Raw genomic sequence first — 16,161 nt, 5'->3', positions numbered from 1 at the left:
AGGGAGAGTCAGGAGGACGCTCCTGAGCCCACCGCTGGGAGGCAGGGCCGCAGGCACGGGAACAGGGGACAGCAGGGCTTCCTGTCCTGACTGCAGCCAGGGTCCGATCCGGGAACACCTTCTGTTGAAGACCTGGGGATCTGGACAGGTGCCGCACGGGCCCTGCTGTGGGTGTCTAAGACCTCAGCTGGGACTCCAAGATCAGCTGGGAGCCATGCAGTGCCTGGCCAGGGCCTATGGGTGACTTCAGGTAGGCAGGAAGCAGGAAAGACAGGGGAAGAGGGGTATGACCAGACTAGGGGTCACCTTCTGTCCCTAGCCCTGTGATGGCATTGGGAGTCCCATGGTGGCCCCCACTTCCCAGCATGTAAAGAAGTTAGGGTGGCCATGCCCAGGGCTTCTGTGGCCTCAGCGGGACATGCAAATGCCCTTCCCAGCCCTGACCCACACTGCCACAGGGACATCCATGGGCCCGCGATGATGGGCCTGTGCAGGACACAGGCCCCAGAGAAGCCTGGCCGCTCGCTGCCAACCTTCATGGAGTCTGCAGCCTGGAGACAGAGGGACTGTGGACCCCCCTGGAGCTCAGAGCTGGCTAGGTTGGGGGCCTCCCCCTCCAGACCTAACAGGGCCTGGTGCCCCCAACAGCCGCCCAGGGAGCTGAGTGCCTCCATGCCAGCCTCTCTCCTGTCTCCAGGAGGGTGTGTGCCCTGGATGGGCTCTGCCAGACCCCCAGCCTCCATTCCGGGAACTAGAGAGAGCCCTTCCTGGTCCTCATCTCAGCCCGGGAAGTTTACATCTGTAATCCTGTGGAAAAGGATTCCTGTGGAATTCTAACAAATTCATCCCAATCTGCCTCTTGCACCACAACTCACAGCAAGAAGACACACTAAGGCATATTTACAGTCATGGGCAGCCACGGGGTCCTAAGCCCAGCCAGGATGAGAGCTGACCTGAGCAAAGTCCTTGACCAGGGCCCAGCCAGGTTTTAGTAATTTCTGAGGAAGGGCATGGCTCAGGGATGTGAGAGCAGGCGGGAAGTACGTGAGAACAGTGAGCTGGGCGGGGTGGGGGCCTGAGACCACCTCTGCGATACAGTGGGGATGGACATGCAGAGAGAGCCACCTGCATGACACAGCTGAGGTGGCATCTAATGTTTCAGGACCAGTGCTTCACTATGATGTGTGTGGTTTTGTGCCCTGGGAAGTCACAGCCTCTTATCTCGAGGCTAGATCCCAGCTGACAGTGGGGAGTGGTGGCTTCTTATCCTACCTGGCTCAACACGGCTTTTGGGAGTCACAGGGCAGGAAAACAGTGACTGTCACCTGGCTTCAAAGAGTACACTTCAGCACCTCCGCCAGCCCTGTGTACATCGCTTAGAGCCCATCGAGGGGATAAAGAAGGGGCCGGGCCAGCTCTGTACACATCAGTACACGGAGACAGCGCAGGTGTAGCTGAGCTGGAGACTACTGCCCTTTACTCAGGGATAGTCGTGCAGGGGTCCTCCACCCTGTCTGGGCTTGCCAGGGGTGGCGGCCCTGACAGGGGCTGCAGGAGAAGGGAAACCGCCCAGAACCGAGCTCTGCCGAGGCCACCACCCCCCCCCCCGCACTGTCCCCGGCCCCACTCTGCGTGCCGTGGACCAGGTCCTCCCAGTGCTGAGCCCGAGGAGTGAAGCCGGTCCTTCCCTCTCCGCCCGGAGCCTTCCACACGAGGCTCGTCACTTAGGAGGAACACGCAGTGACAGCCGTGCCCTGTGGAGTGTTGGGAGTTAAAACAACACGACCGTTCCAGTCTGCAAACATCTCCCTCCGCCAGGCAGATGCACGCTGAAACTCATGTCCTGATAAATTACTCTCCTCCCGGGCCTCACTGTTAGAGTGGGAGCAGCGCATTGATTTTTTTTTTTTTTAAATAATGTTTGTAGGCATGGCCTACAGGCAGGAAGTGACCCCTCAGGTTCCTATGTTGAAGCCAGAACCATGTCCTCGGGCTGAGACGCACAGGAGCCCAAGACAGTCCCTTGGCCTTTACAATGTCGCCTTGACCTCGGACTTCCAGCCCCAGCATCCTGAGGCACCCAGGCTGTGGTCAGAGGCCCTGAGGTAGAGCTTGAATGACGTCACAGCGGGCAGCAAGGTGGTATCACACGCTGGGGCTGCTGGGAGGACACCAGGTGACTCCAGGCCTCGAAAAGGTGCTCTGCGGAGCCGCAGGGGCTGCAAGCCTGGAGTGGCTCTTTCCAGGTTCTCAGCACCTCTAGGCGGTGCAGGACGGTACTTTCTCCCCAGCCCTGAGACCACGAGTCACCTCCGTTTCTGTTCACTTCGCACACTGCTGATCGCAGTCCTGCACACTCCTCTCCTCGGAGCTGACCCTTCCTGGCGGTCATTTGCCTCAAGGCCAGGTCTGAAGGGTCATTAAGACTGGGCACCACATCCGCCAGCTCTGGCACCACCGGTACCTGGTGCCCAGCCCGTGACCCCTGTTTGTCCTTAGCTACAGCATCTCTGGACACTGAGTTTCATCTTCAACAGCGGTGAGTACTTTCCTCTTTTCTGGTTCACGCTTTTTGTTCCTTGACTCAGGCTGTCCCCTTGTGAATGACATCCCTGTCTTCATAAGGGAGGCCACAGCAAGATGGAGAGAAGGTGCAGTCCACACAGCCGCCACTGGGCCCCGCCCTGCTGCCTGCAGGCCCGGGGGGAATAAACCCGGCTGTCACACCTTTCTCTGTGAGGAGCTGGGTCACGGCAGCCAGGACAGCCTGAGATGCGCATCCAGAACCGGAACGGCAGTCCATGGAGATGGACACTCCATGCTTGGCGCCGCTGCCAGGGATTTGGGAGAAACCTTGGGTGACGCTGAGAGGTGCGACGATTCTTTGGAGGCAAAGAAAATACTCTGAAATGGATTGTGGTGACAGTTTCCCAGCTCTACAGAGGCTCTGCAACCGGTAAAATGCACAGGTTAAATGGGTAGATACTACAGTACGTGAATTTTATCTCAATAAAGCTGCTATAATAAAAAAGAAAACAGTGTGCTACCTTCTCTCCTCTCTGGAAAGATGTCTGCATCCAGTCCTTAGTGCTGGTGACAGAGACCCTTCCTGCCCTGAGCTACCCTCCCTGCGTCCCGTATTCCCAGAACCCGCGACCCCAAAGCCTGGTCTCCTGCAAGCAGAATCCTCCAGGGCTTCCAGCACGTGGAGACCACCGTCTGCAGCTCCGGCGCAGGTCACAGTGAGGACAGAATGACAGTGGCGTTTCTTCCACAAGTGCCCGAACTGGAACCCAGAGCCCTCCGGCTTGGCCGCTGCAGGGCTGCCCTCCCGGCCTGGCCTCCCCACTACAGGTTTTCCCACTGCTCTTCCTGCCTCCTCCTGTCCCCAGCCACCAAACTGCTGTCCAGGGAAAGAGGGAGGAAGGGTGTCCCCGGCTGCTGGAAACCCCCAGGACAAGGTCACCTTTGGGGGTGAGCAGGAACCTCTAAAACCTGTCAAGCCAACAAAATGAAAAATTCCTTCCAAATAGGCACCTCGGAGTGGCTTCTCATGAGTTGCTCCAGGGTCAGCAGCCTCGAGAAAGAGCATGAGGTGGAATCCGGCCAGGGCTGGAGGTTTCAAGACAGGAAAGCCACGAGGAAGAGGCGGCGGGGAGGGCGCCCGGCCTCCCTGCAGGACACAGGGAAGGGGAGGTGGCCCCAACCCTGGCCACCACCCCCACTGCCTGTGCCCATTCCTCTGTCTCCATTCATCTCAGCTCCCGAGGAAGCACAAGGAGCCGGGGAGCCAGCCCTGGAGGTGGGGCCCGAAGGGGGCCAGGTGGCGCAGCCTGGCTCCGTGGGAACCTGATGCCCACTCCACACCGCCAAGGCTGTGCTTTGCTCTAAAGGCAGATGCCGCCCCCAAACCCGACCTGAGCTAAGAGGACGCAGGAACTAGGGGAGGGAGAGGGTGCCCGATGGACATGTGGGCAGAAGACGCCAGGGACAAGGGGCAGAGAGCAAGCTGGTACAGGGGAACGGGAGCAGAGCCAAGAGCCGCCGTCCTCTGCCCACAGGCCTCGTGGGGTGACCCCTCCCAGACGATGCCACGGAGCAGGGACTTGTGGGGCTAATGGCACAGCACCCCCACACCTCCCACCGTGCTGTCAAAGCACAGGTGGTGTGTGAGCCCTGGCGCACAAGGGCTCCCCACCTTGGAGCATCCAGAAACAGTTACCACAGACAGACACCTCGTCCACGGTGACCGGCCGGGAGGACGCCTCCTTCTCCTTCTCCATCCTGTCCACCCCGAATGGAACCTCCTAGAAGTCTCACTCATAGAAGTCGCACTATTATCTCGAAACAATCTTGGGAGCAAAGCTTGTGTGAGCATGGGCCCCGCATTGCCAGGGCCGGCGGACTCACCACAGAGCTTCCTACTCTGCGCCTGGCCTCCGACCCTGTACGACAGCAGCAAGCCTAGGGCAGCCCAGCCAGGGCCCAGCCATCCCTGAGGGAGCCCCCACCTGCACCAGAAACCCCACCCTCGGAGAATCCTCGATGACACTGGACCCGGCCCCCCATGGGGGGGGGGATCTCCCTCACCCACACCAGGGGCCCCAGGGCAGCGCCACCTGCTGTCAGCTGCCCCTCTGAGTGACGGACAGCAGCACAGAAGGGGCTCCAGCAGGTCTCAGCTCCCCTGGGGCCCCTGCACCTCCTCGTCCTGAGAGTTCCCTCAGGGGCCCACCCTCCTCAGCAGGTCAGGTCAGGAAGCAGCCCTGCTCCTCTGGGGAAATCTTGCTGGGGCCTGAAAGCGGGATGAGGGCAGGGTGTGCCATTCACACTGCTGTGAACAGAGGAAAGATGGGGCGGTGCCCAGCGCTTGTCCAGGAGCCCCACTGGAGGGCCACCCCCACCCCTACGGAGCAGGCTCCTCCTCACATCGCTCACTGTGCTGAGTTCCATGTGTGTCCCACCCCCACACTCCACATCCTGCCCACAGTGCACCCCGTGTGTGTGAGACAGTCTCCCCAGAACCCCGAGTTGGTTCTCACGTCAGGAGTGGGCTTCCTGTCCCTGTGCCACCGGGTCTCCAGGTGGGGGAGGGCGAGGGATCATGGGGCCAGCTGAGCTGCCTCTGGAGTGGACTCGGGATGCAGGAGGAGGCTCACCCCAGAGATGGCAAGGTCAGCTGTCCACCCACAGCTGCTACACAGGGACAGTCAGCTGCAGTCCCCGTGGGGATCACGCGACCAGTGTGGCCATACATCTCGGATGTTCAGGGCAAGTCCCCATCTCTCAGCCTGTTCTGTTTTATGTGCAGCTCAGAGATCACATGGATGGCTTACACTGGGGTCTTGTAAGACTGCCCATGTGAATCCATCTACACCTTGGGAAACACGCTGTTGGGGCGCTGGCTTCCACACTGGGTTTAAAGCTGATAATCTCTGCATGACCCTGATGGACATGACCCTCTTTGAATGGGAGGCCCCCGAGGAGCTGGAGTAGCTGGGCCAGGTTGCCCATGGACACAGCAGCAGAATGGCCCTGGAGCCGCCCATCTGGAAATGATGTCTGGGGTCCACCCTGGTGGGTCCTTCGGGAGGAGGCTGGACACTGCAAACTGAAGAGGAAATGTTCCGAAAACGAGAATGAAACCGCCTCTCCACCTCACACTCGTGCCGGAGCCTGATGGATGTTGGCCTTCAGATTTGGCGGAAAGTTTATGTAGAGCTTTCGGGGGAGGCGGGGGCCTGGGCCGTGCGAACAAATATTCCCCCAGCTGGTTTCCCTGACGCCGGGATCTGTAAATAACACTGCGCAATAATGAAAGTTATGAACCGACAGTTCTCACGGAGACCAAAAAATATTGGCAAATAAAAATGCTCGGTGCCCAGAATATAAACCGCACTCCTCCTGAGATTGATGTATGGAAACGCTTATCTCGGGGTCCCAGGGCGTGGCTGGGGGTCCAGTGGGGATGGGGGCGGGTGCACCCGGGAAACAGACCCGATCCAGCCTGGAGCCTCTGCCAGCTGAGCCCCCGTGTGCACACCAGGGCATTTAATTGCCCGTAGAAATGATTTGCGAGGCCTTTAACTTTTTTAATAAACTGGGGTGGGGGACAGAGTTCCACGGGGCATTGGCGTTTACCTTTCAAATTAACAAAAACAAGCCCGTGGTAAGGGTGGAGAACCAGCCTGGAGAGGAGCGGAAGGCAAGTGGGGAGATAGAGAGGGCGAGCTTCTTAGGAGTAAATTTCCCGCAAATGGAGACCCAAGTTTGTGGGGATCCTCTAGTCCCAAAGCCACCTAGACGCTGTGTCCATGTTTCCGGGTCATTTGTCTGCAGTGGGCCTTTCCAAGTGGCTGACTCACCCCTTTGAGGGACAGGAACTCAGGAGACGTGTGAGCACTGGCGGAAGGTGGGGCAGAGGGCTGCAGACACCCCCTGCACCCTTTCCTCTCCCATCTGCCCTCGACCCATCTGGAAGGAGGCCCAATTCTGTGGCCAGGAGCATAGTCCACGGCTTGCACACGGCTTCCTTTGGCCCAGGCACATAGCAGGTGCTCAATAAAGAGTGTGTTGAGATAGTTGTGCTCTGACTGCAGCCAGCGCCCTCTGAGGGGGTCACACTGGGCTTGTCTCATTATTTAAATTGTAAGTCCACTTCCTAGGAGAGGAAGGCAGGTCAGTCGGCCCAGCCTTCCACTCAGCCTGGCCCTCAGTAGCTGCATGGGATCCGGCCCCGCCCCACATGCTGAGCACCCAGAGGCACTGCACTCCCCCACCTCACCCCTGCAGGCTCCCCGCAGAGAGGCCTGTGAGCCCAGCTGGTCACCACCAGCAACCACCGAGGTGGGTGTGATTACTTCTGCTGTCTCTGCCCGGGGCTTCAGGCCCCACGCTGAGCAGCCACTGGACAGAAATGTCAGCTCCTAAATCAAAGACATACATCACCAGCTGCCCATATTAACACGTTTTATGGTGCTGTAAATGATTTTATGATAAATAGGAGCTGAGGGTGATGAGCCAGGTTGTACAATCCCCCTCATCCCTCTCGGCCCAGCCCCGACCCTCCGGGCGGCGTGGGATGACATTTAGTTACATGAAATTGCAGGCGAGCCTCTCTCCCAGGCTGTTTTCCCCACACAACATGAGCATTAACGCCCCTTCCGCAGCGCCGAGGCCTTGCTCAGCCACAGGGATGGACTCCGTGTCCCTGGGTCCCCCTCGGGTTCAGGAGGCTCCAGCTCATCTCAGAGAGCTGGAGGCCACATCTGGGCAGAGCAGGGATACATGTAGCCCAGCTTCAGATGACAGAAGGGGGAAAGGGAGCCTTGGAAACATGGACTGATCTGCACCCGGCTCGGAGAGCTGGGGACCCCAACATGCTTTCCGTGGGCAGAGCTTCCTGGAGCCAAACTTCTGGAAGGATCCTTCTGGATGGCAAAGAGCACCCTCAGAAAATGGCTCAGGCCAGGGCAGGACCCAGGGAGAGAGGGGGGAAGGGACGGGGAGAGGGCAGCTGAGGAGGTGCTGCGCACACCCTGGGGAGCCTCAACCTGGAGGCTTTGCCTCGCTGCAGGTCCAGGATGCTCGGCCTCCCCTAGAGAACCCACGCGGCCTCGGGACTGAGCCATGAGCCAGTCTCGAGCTCCAGGATCAGAGGCAGGCAAGGGCCCTGGGTTTACAGTAATCCCGTGAAACTTGGGCCTTCTGAGCACATGGATGAGCAGAGGGAAGGGAAAGAGTGGCTCTGGAAAATCTAAAGGAGGACAGCATTTCCCTGTCCGGAGAATCCCTGCATCCAGGAAAAGCACTTTTCCCAAGGCTCTGGGAAGATTCCTGAGCAGCAAAGGCAGCCGGTGACCTCTCCCCTCTTCCTCTCTGTGCCACGTCCTCCCAAACACATGAGAAAAGGGGTCTCCAGGGCTGAGGACCTCAAAAAGCAGCCAGCCTCGAGGAGGAGTGTGGAGCTCACCCTGGTGCAGGGGACAAGGTCACTGTGGCCATCGCCGATGGAAACTGGAGGAGGTAGCAGCCATAGGAGCTGTCCCCTCCCAGCGGCCCGCAGCCTTGGACCGCAGGTGTAGCCACCAGTGGGCCGCAGTGTGTTCTGAGGGGCCAGGCAGGGGAGACTCACAGACAGGAGCAAATCCCTGTGCTGGAGATGCACCCTAGACCCCAGCTCTGTGCTTGGAAGCAGCTCCGTCCCTGACCTCTCTTCGGACAGCAGGGAAACCTCGAACAGGGCTTGTTTAGGAGAGGAGCAACGGCAGGGGTCCAGGCAGCAGCTGGGCAGGGGGGCAGCGGGGCAGCTGGGAAGCCAACCCTCCCTCAGCGGGCTGCCAGGCGGTGAGGCCCCGGGCTCCTGTGGACTCTTTCTCCATCTCAACGGGCATCTCCTGCACAGGCAGGACGTGCTCAGCATATGCGGAGCAGAGGGAAGGGACAGCATCGCATCCCCAGAGCACTGGGCACAGGAGTCCCCAGGGAAGGCCGTCCATGAGCAGCAGAGATCTGACATAAACACATGCTCCCATCTCTCAGACGGTGCCTGCCTCCTCTCCTGCTAGAACACAAAACCCAAAAGCGTGCCAAAGAGGTCAGCCAGGGGGCAGAAGGCACAGCCTGGGCATCCTCTGAACCTACACAAGGGAAGCCACAGGAGCAGGAACGCTGGCCGCAGCAAAGATGCAAGTTGGGCAGATACAGACACCGTAGTGGTCAGTGCCCTACTCCAGGTCAGCCCCCTAGGGCAGTGTGCCTGCCTGCTTCCGGTCACCCAGATGTGGAGATTCCCAGACCCACCTAAAGCCTGGGGCCCCCACATGTCTGGGCTGAGTCCTGAGAACCTGCATTTCAAGGGTCCTGAATGATTTCAGGCCACCCAACCTCTGGTGTCCATGGCCTCAGTGCTGGCCACAGTGTATGCTGCTGGGGACCATTACTTCCCGGGCACTGATCTTCCTCTGCACCCCGGAAATCCAGCCAGGACAGGGTCTGGCCCCTGAGTGATGACCAGACTCCCACATCCACAAAGGCCAGGCTAAACCTGACTGGCTCCCATGCAGAGAAGGGGACAGGAGTGCCCCGTGGCACAGGGCACCCAGGTGAGCTTCCAGGAGAATCCAGGCAGCCTCAGGCCTCTGTGCTAAATGGATAGGTGTGGCCTGACCACACACAGTCAGCATGGTGACCATAGGGACAGCCACTCACCCTCCCTGGAGCACTGCAGCTTGGGTCTTCACTGCAGCAGAGCAGAGCCCCTGTGGGACTGCAGTCCTGGCAGCTCAGGGGCCTGTGTTCAAGCAGCCCCAGGAAGGCAGGTGCTGGAAGTATGCATTTCCTAACTCAACTCCTGACTCCTTAGCTTAAAGCAGGACAGGTCTAGTTTGGCTCAGGGTATCAGGGGTTCAGTCCATGGTCGGCTGACTTAGAAGCATCATGGTGGAAGAGTGTGGAGGACAAGGGGTGCTAATTCAGAAAGGCCAGGACGCAGAGCAGGGGACAGCACCAGAGAGAAGGGGCTGGAGACTGCGTATAGCACCCAAGATCATGTCTCCATGACCACCTAGAAGTGGCCCTCCAAGCGGCTGATCCTCCAAGCGGCTCCCAAGCCATTCAAGTTGATGCAACCTAGCTTAACTGCCAGAGTGTAAACCAAAATAAATACTCTGAGAGACAGAGAGAGGCAGCACCGCCCGACAGGACACTCACAGCCAGCAGCACTCACAGGACACTCTGAATCCCCGCTGTATGACTCACCAGGCAGCTCCATGATCTGACAGGGACAGCGGGACCCACCCACCAGTTGTCAGCTGACTCCTCCCACACAGAGAGGGTAAACTGAGGCCCAGAAGGGAGAAGGAGCTCCCCCTGGGGCAGATGGAAACTCCAGACGGGAGAGCCACATGTCACCCACATGGCCATCCAGCAGGTGCAGGAGGAGAGACCTGAGCTGCTCCTCAGACAGGCACATAGTCAGGCACACAGTCAGGACCAACAGGGACATGGATGACAATGGCAGGCACAGAAGGGATGGCGCTCAGCGGGAGAGAGTGGCCACGGGCTGGGGTGGCCAGTCTGAGCGGCTGAGCACCAACCTCCTCCCAGGAAGGACTGAGCCACAAAGCGCCCAGCTGTCCAGGCAGGCAGGAGGGCAGACCACGGGCTCCCTCACTGCACAGGGAGGCGGGGCGGTCCTCCCACAGGAGCAGACGCGGCACGGAGCCCTTCCTACCAGGGTGCCCCATCTCTGTGTGAAGCCCTGCAGCCCTCTTCTGGGTAGAAGCAGCCACGAAGCTTCTTGTGGCAGATGCTGAAGCCACAGGCTGGAAGAGGCCCCCTCCTCCTGGCCCCCTCAGCCTGGAGGGCAGAGCCCCACCACCAACCCGCAGGGTATCTGCTGTGACAGGGACATCCACGTACAGCAGAAGAGGGCACAGGGCACAGGGCACAGAGCAGCGCAGAACTATTCACTTAAAATCCTCAAACGGGAGCAGTGGACCGGTTACAAACCAAGGTGAGCATGGATCTCAGGCAGAGCTGGAGGGACACGACATGGGTAGGCACGGCTGAGACAAAGGCTGTCATTCAGACCTGGGCACTGCCAACATTGCCACAAAACGTGCGGAGCCAAGTTTCTGTTCCGAACACCGCAGTGCTTGTAGCCAATCACGGAGACCTGGCTTCCCAGCAAACGTGAGATCTGGGGACACATGACCCCCAGCATGAGCCTGGCAGCTGCCCAGAACTCCTGACCAGCAGGTGGCGTGATCAGCGAGTGTGATATTAGTGACACGGGTAGAACCGTGAAGAGCAGGGGGACAGACATGCACAGCCTGGCCGGACCCAACCCACGGGGTGGCGCGGGGGAAGAAGTCCATCTGAAGGACGGATCTTTATGGACCAAAAGAGGAAAAGTTATCTGAAACTTCCCGTCCCGCATCGCAGGTGACCTTTAAAAACCAGCCCCTTGTTGACTTGTTTTCTGTCAAAGCAGAAAGCTTACAATCACTCCTTTAAAAGCTAGAAAAACACTCAAAATACTCATCTGTTTTCCAACTCCGGATCTGTGGGGAGCCACATTCTCTTCCTATACTTCAAACACAACAGCACATTGTGACAGATTGGATCCGGATGTGGTTCTGAGAATCCAGCTGTCTTCACTGAGCAAACATTAAACACATTTCCTAAAAGGTAAAAAAGCAGGGGAGGGGAGCTTTATAAAATTATTCTTCTTAAAACTCGCTATGTAAGGTAACTGTAACTGAGCTTATTGCTGTTCTTAAGTGGATTAACAACTCATGAGTTTTCAATGTCTCCCAGCTTGTCTTTAATGAGGTAAATATCCACAGAGATAACCCACAGGAACAGAGCTCTCAGGGAACTCATTCCGTTTGAAGGACACTCCTGGTTTTTGAGAACACAAGGGCTGGGAACCCTGGCCTGAGGGAGGCGATCACATTGCTACTAGCACTAACTCAGGTGAGTGTCTTCCTCCTCCCCACCTGCACAACCTGAGCCCAAACCCCTCTCTCCACCTGCACTCCTCAGCCCCGCCCCCTCCCCACCTGCAAACTCAGCCCCGCCCCCTCCCCACCTGCACACCTCAGCTTCGCTCCCTCTCCCCACCTGCACATCTAAACCCCACCCACCTCTCCTCACCTGCACATCTGAGCCCCGCCCCCCTCTCCCCACCTGTATACCTGAGCCCAGCCCCCTCCTCCAGGCTGCACCTTCCAGTGGCCACCCAGTCATCCACCCAAGACCTGTGAATGTCTGAAAAGGTTTGGGAGCTCTGCTAATGATTCTCTTAAAATTTTTGTCTCTATAAACTTCTTTTAGGTAAAATTTAGAGTAAACCAGATAGACATACAGTCAACCTTCCATGAACATGGGTTCCACATCCATAGATTCAGTCAAATCCGGTTCCAAATTATTGGAAATTTTTTTCCAAAGTTTCAAAAGGCAAAACTTTAATCTGTCTCATGCCAAGCCTGTGCCGATTCCACAGGCCTAAAGTGACAGTGGAACACGGCAGCTGCGGGCATCCACGTGGGCCCTCAGTCTAAGGCTCCGGAAGTCAGAGCACCCAACATCCCGCCCCAGCCCTGCCCCTGCAGCGGGGCCCTGACAGCTGCAGCTGCGCTGAACACTCAGGGGCTTCTCTGCTTCATAAGCAGTAAGGAGAGTGACCTCTCCCCTCATGTCCACACGATCCCTGAGACCCTGGCATGGAGATGCTTCAGACCCGGCAGGGTGTGTGCTGCACCCCACAGGCACTGCTGCTCCACTTGAGGGAGCTCTGGGATGTCCTTGGAACGGGAGGGCGTAGGGACACAGCCCGACACCGGGCAACGGTCACAGCTGCTGTAACAAAAGTGCCACACCCTGAGCTTGCCACAGGAAAGGTATTTCTTGATGACCAAAAGATCAACAAGAATGGGCGGCCCTGGGCCATGAGCAGGTGACTGTCCCATCGGAAGCTCCCCAGCCCTCCGGTCACCTCCCATTAGCAGACCCAGTCACGCGGTCCCATACTCCCTGCAGTGGATGTGACAAATGTGGTCCTCCTGAGCAAATGGTCCCAGCACGCACTGCGGTCTCCAATATTCTCTTTGTTCCTTGTCTCACACAGAGAATGCCCCAAAGCCCCATCTGTGCCATCTCGAGGTGTCACTTAAGCCCAGGCTCTCCATATATCTCCCGAAGATCCTGGGGGCAGCCTGTGAAGCAGAAGAATCCAGTCTCTAACTCACACATCCCCGTGTCCCCGGGGGCAGTGGCAGGGTCAAGGTCAAACCGTGCTCTGAAAGCAGAAATCCAGAAATGAGCAGCTCCACCCAAGGGCCAGGAGACTGGTAAGTGTAAATCAGGTCACATCCCTGGCTGCTCAGAGACCAGGGCTCCCACCGCCCCCAGCCGACGTGGGCTTGGAAGCAGTGTGACAAGCAAGGACACACCTGTCTGCCTCGAGTGTTTGCACGGATCCAGGCAGAGGACCTCACCGCCCTCTGCACCTGCAGACTGGAGTCACAGGCTCGGCCTTGCCTGGGCTTCATCTCCCGGCAACCTGAAGCTCATGGTCAGCGCCCACTATGGACGGAGGGCAGGAGCCAGGGCACACGGTTCCTGGGGTCCTCAGAGACTGAGCATTGAGTGAATGAACAAAAAACAAAAGGGAACTTGGCCCCACCGGCACCTCCAGACCTTATGAGCCTCTTGGCCCCTCCCACAGGTACATTCTGCAGTCAGGGGGTCTGTGAGCACTGATGGAAAGGCTCTGGAAAGCCCGCTAGCAAAGGAAATGGCGAGAGCTTGGACAGCCCCATTTCCCAGATTGGCTGGAGCACACCCAGATTTAAACTCTGTTTTGCTTTGTGTTTTGAGACAATGTCTTGCAGTGTCACCTAGGCTGGCCTTGAACTTGTTATGTAGCCCAGGATGATGGAAAACTATTCTACCTGCATCCATCACCTAATTCTAGGGTCACAGGTGTGCGATTTTATTTTGTATTTTATTTTATTGCATTTTTTACTATTGGGTACATCTAGTCCCTCTGGGGCACTAGACTACATGGTCTGTTGCCGTCTTTCACCTGTAACATTCTCCTAAGCAGGCACTGAAGCAGTAGATTAGGGTTAGGGTCAGGGTTAGGCGGGGATGATCCCTCAGTCATGGCCAGGACACAGGCACAGAACAGCAGCCACGCCCCACACCTAGAACCAATCAGAGAATCCCAGCAGGAGAGCAGGATTTTGATAGGACAGCCTAGCCATGACATCAGAGGAGGGTATTAAAGTCACTAGCCGTCAGCTGGGCAGCCACTGCCTTCTCCGTGCAGGACACATTTCCTTTTCACCTGGTTCTTATTTCTTTTTGTATATCTCATGCCTTTAGCCATTGTAGAAAGCTCTGCATACGTTACTCATTCTGTCCAGTCTTTGAAAGGAAAATGAGAGCCTAGAAGGGACACTTGGCTGGGCATCTGTGACAGCCTGAGTGAAGCTGTGGGACACAGAGCCCTGACCTGTCTCTGGAGGTCACAGGCTGCACCTGAGCTGGAAGGACTGTGCTTTCCCACAGGAAGGAGGCAGGGTCCTTGTTTCCATAGTAGGTGGGCTAGGAGAGGGTCACAGCAGACCAGGGCATCCGTGATTTTCCCCTAAATCATCTTTACAAATTCACAGACACCTTCGATCAGCAGCCAGTCAGCAAGAGCTGGAGAGATCTGGTTGTGATCCAGGATCATAGCAGGGGTGGGGTCCTGAAGATGCACCTGCTCCCGAGGGAGGAGACAGGGCCCAAGCCGAGCTGGCCACACTCCTCAACCCCAGCCTATCTGTGTTCCAAAAACTGCTGAGCACCCAGGGCTCGGGGTGTCCTTGGGTGGGGTGTCCCTCCTCCCACCCAGCCATGCCTGCCCCAGCCTGGAATCTCCCTGCCCAAATGAGCTGGTGGGGGTCCCTAGCTCAGGCCCAGCCCATGGTCCCTTCTCCCCCAGCCTCTCTTAGTAGGGCCAGTCTGACTCTCTAGCAGCTTGGTTTGACCTCAGGCAGCTGACGTTCCCTCCTCTGCTCCATACCAGAGAGGACAATCCCAGAAACGCAAACGTGCCAGGCCCTCGGGAGCACAAGGCAGCTGCTGCACACAGTAGGGTAGCCTGGCACTATCCTGAGGAGGGCTGGTGCCCTCAGCCTGGCACAAACACAGCATCTATGTGCTAAGAGAACTACAAAGACTCGTCTTTCGCAGTGGCGTTGCTCCTGCCTGGCCGTCAGTTACGACTCCCTGCAGATACGTGGTGTCTCCCCATCACCATGAAGAACCAATATTCTCTCCAGTATATCGGCTGTCGGTCACCCAGGAGACGCAGAGCCCACAGGACACGCCTCTTGAGCTAGACTTGCACTCGCCAGCTGCACATCACGAGAGCCACAGAATGTGAGGGGGCAGCAGCCTGCTGGGATCTGGATCACCTAGCCACTGGGGATCGAGAGAGAGGCCTGGAGAGCATTGCCCCTCTGGTCCTCTTCCACCCACTCACAGCCATCAGGACTTCTTGTAGTCACCGAGTTTGAACCCAGAGTCCCTGTCTGTCCCTGCATACTGGTCTCTGGGGACGTCACCCAGGAATCTCTGGGGAAACCCGCCAAGCCTGTGGGCATGGACACTTCACACTGAAAACCTGAGGGCAGCTTCTGTCCATGGCTGGCTCCACAGTTGCCAGGCCGCACCTGTTCACCTGTGCCCCTGGGTTCCTCCCGCCCCCAATTCCTTGCTAAGTGTCTGGAATGAGGGAGCACGGGGCCACCTGGTGGAGGCAGAAGCACTGGTCTGTGATCCTCCATTCAAGAAGCTCACTGGGATAGTAAATGCCAGAGTGGCGAACTTTAAAGTCCAGGCATGGTTTACAGCGAGCACCACTTTCCATGAGAATTGGTCACTGATGACCCCCACTGCGGTCCAAAGAGGAGCCTTCGATGAGATCCAAACACCAGCTGAGGTGAGGAGCTGCCCCGGAGCCACTGCCATCACAGCAGAGAGAGGAGGACCCGTTCTCACCCAGGCCCCCGCCGCTGAGGCCTAAGGACAGGGCCACCAGCAAGAGGGTGGAGCCCAAGCCTGGGCCCAGGATCGTGTGGAGTCCTGAGGGTGGAGTCCTGCACTCGGGGCTGCTTCCCCACCCTGACCCTGGCGCCCCACACTGGGCTGAACTGGGTCCCCCAACTCCCCGCTCCAGGGACTCAGAATGTGGCCTTGTTTGGGAACAGGGTCTTTGAAGACAGGACTGGCTAACGAAGATGAGGTAACACTGAATTCACGCTGGCCCCCGCCCCAGACATGTGGTGCCCCTATAAGGAGACAGAGATGCAGGGTCAGGGCAGAGACACGTGTGCAGGGGGCTCGTGATGAGGGTGACACATCCACAGGCTGAGGAGGTGCAAGGACGGTCGGCCACCAGAAGCTGGAGAGAGGCAAAAACAGATGGACCCACGGAGGCCTGGAGGGGCCACACCCGCAGACACTGACCTCAGCTCTGGACCTCGGCTCCGGCTTCAGGCTGGGGAGGAGGCATCTTGGCTGTTTTCAGCTGTCCGGTTGGGCTTCCTCCTCATAGCAGCTGCAGAAGCTGACTCCCGGGCTCTCAGGGCTGCTTGTGCC

General features: G+C 58.0%; 1 long non-coding RNA gene across 1 annotated transcript in view; it reads right to left on the bottom strand.

The window, feature by feature from the left end:
* Positions 1-1,449: 1,449 nt before the first annotated feature.
* Positions 1,450-16,161, bottom strand: part of LOC134472873 (uncharacterized) — a 28,002-nt gene continuing 13,290 nt past the window's right edge. The window contains exons 2-4 of the long non-coding RNA XR_010042852.1: positions 12,538-12,722; positions 3,538-11,186; positions 1,450-2,947 (exon numbers count right to left, since the gene is read on the bottom strand). This is a non-coding gene — a long non-coding RNA (uncharacterized LOC134472873). The remainder of the gene's footprint in view (positions 2,948-3,537; positions 11,187-12,537; positions 12,723-16,161) is intronic.

Source organism: Cavia porcellus, unplaced genomic scaffold, assembly GCF_034190915.1.
Source record: "Cavia porcellus strain 051 isolate PalLab524CR breed Dunkin Hartley unplaced genomic scaffold, mCavPor4.1 scaffold_25, whole genome shotgun sequence".
Lineage (NCBI taxonomy): Eukaryota > Metazoa > Chordata > Mammalia > Rodentia > Caviidae > Cavia > Cavia porcellus.
The sequence above is the reverse complement of the archived record's forward strand: the minus strand, read 5'-3'. Positions and strand labels throughout refer to the sequence as shown.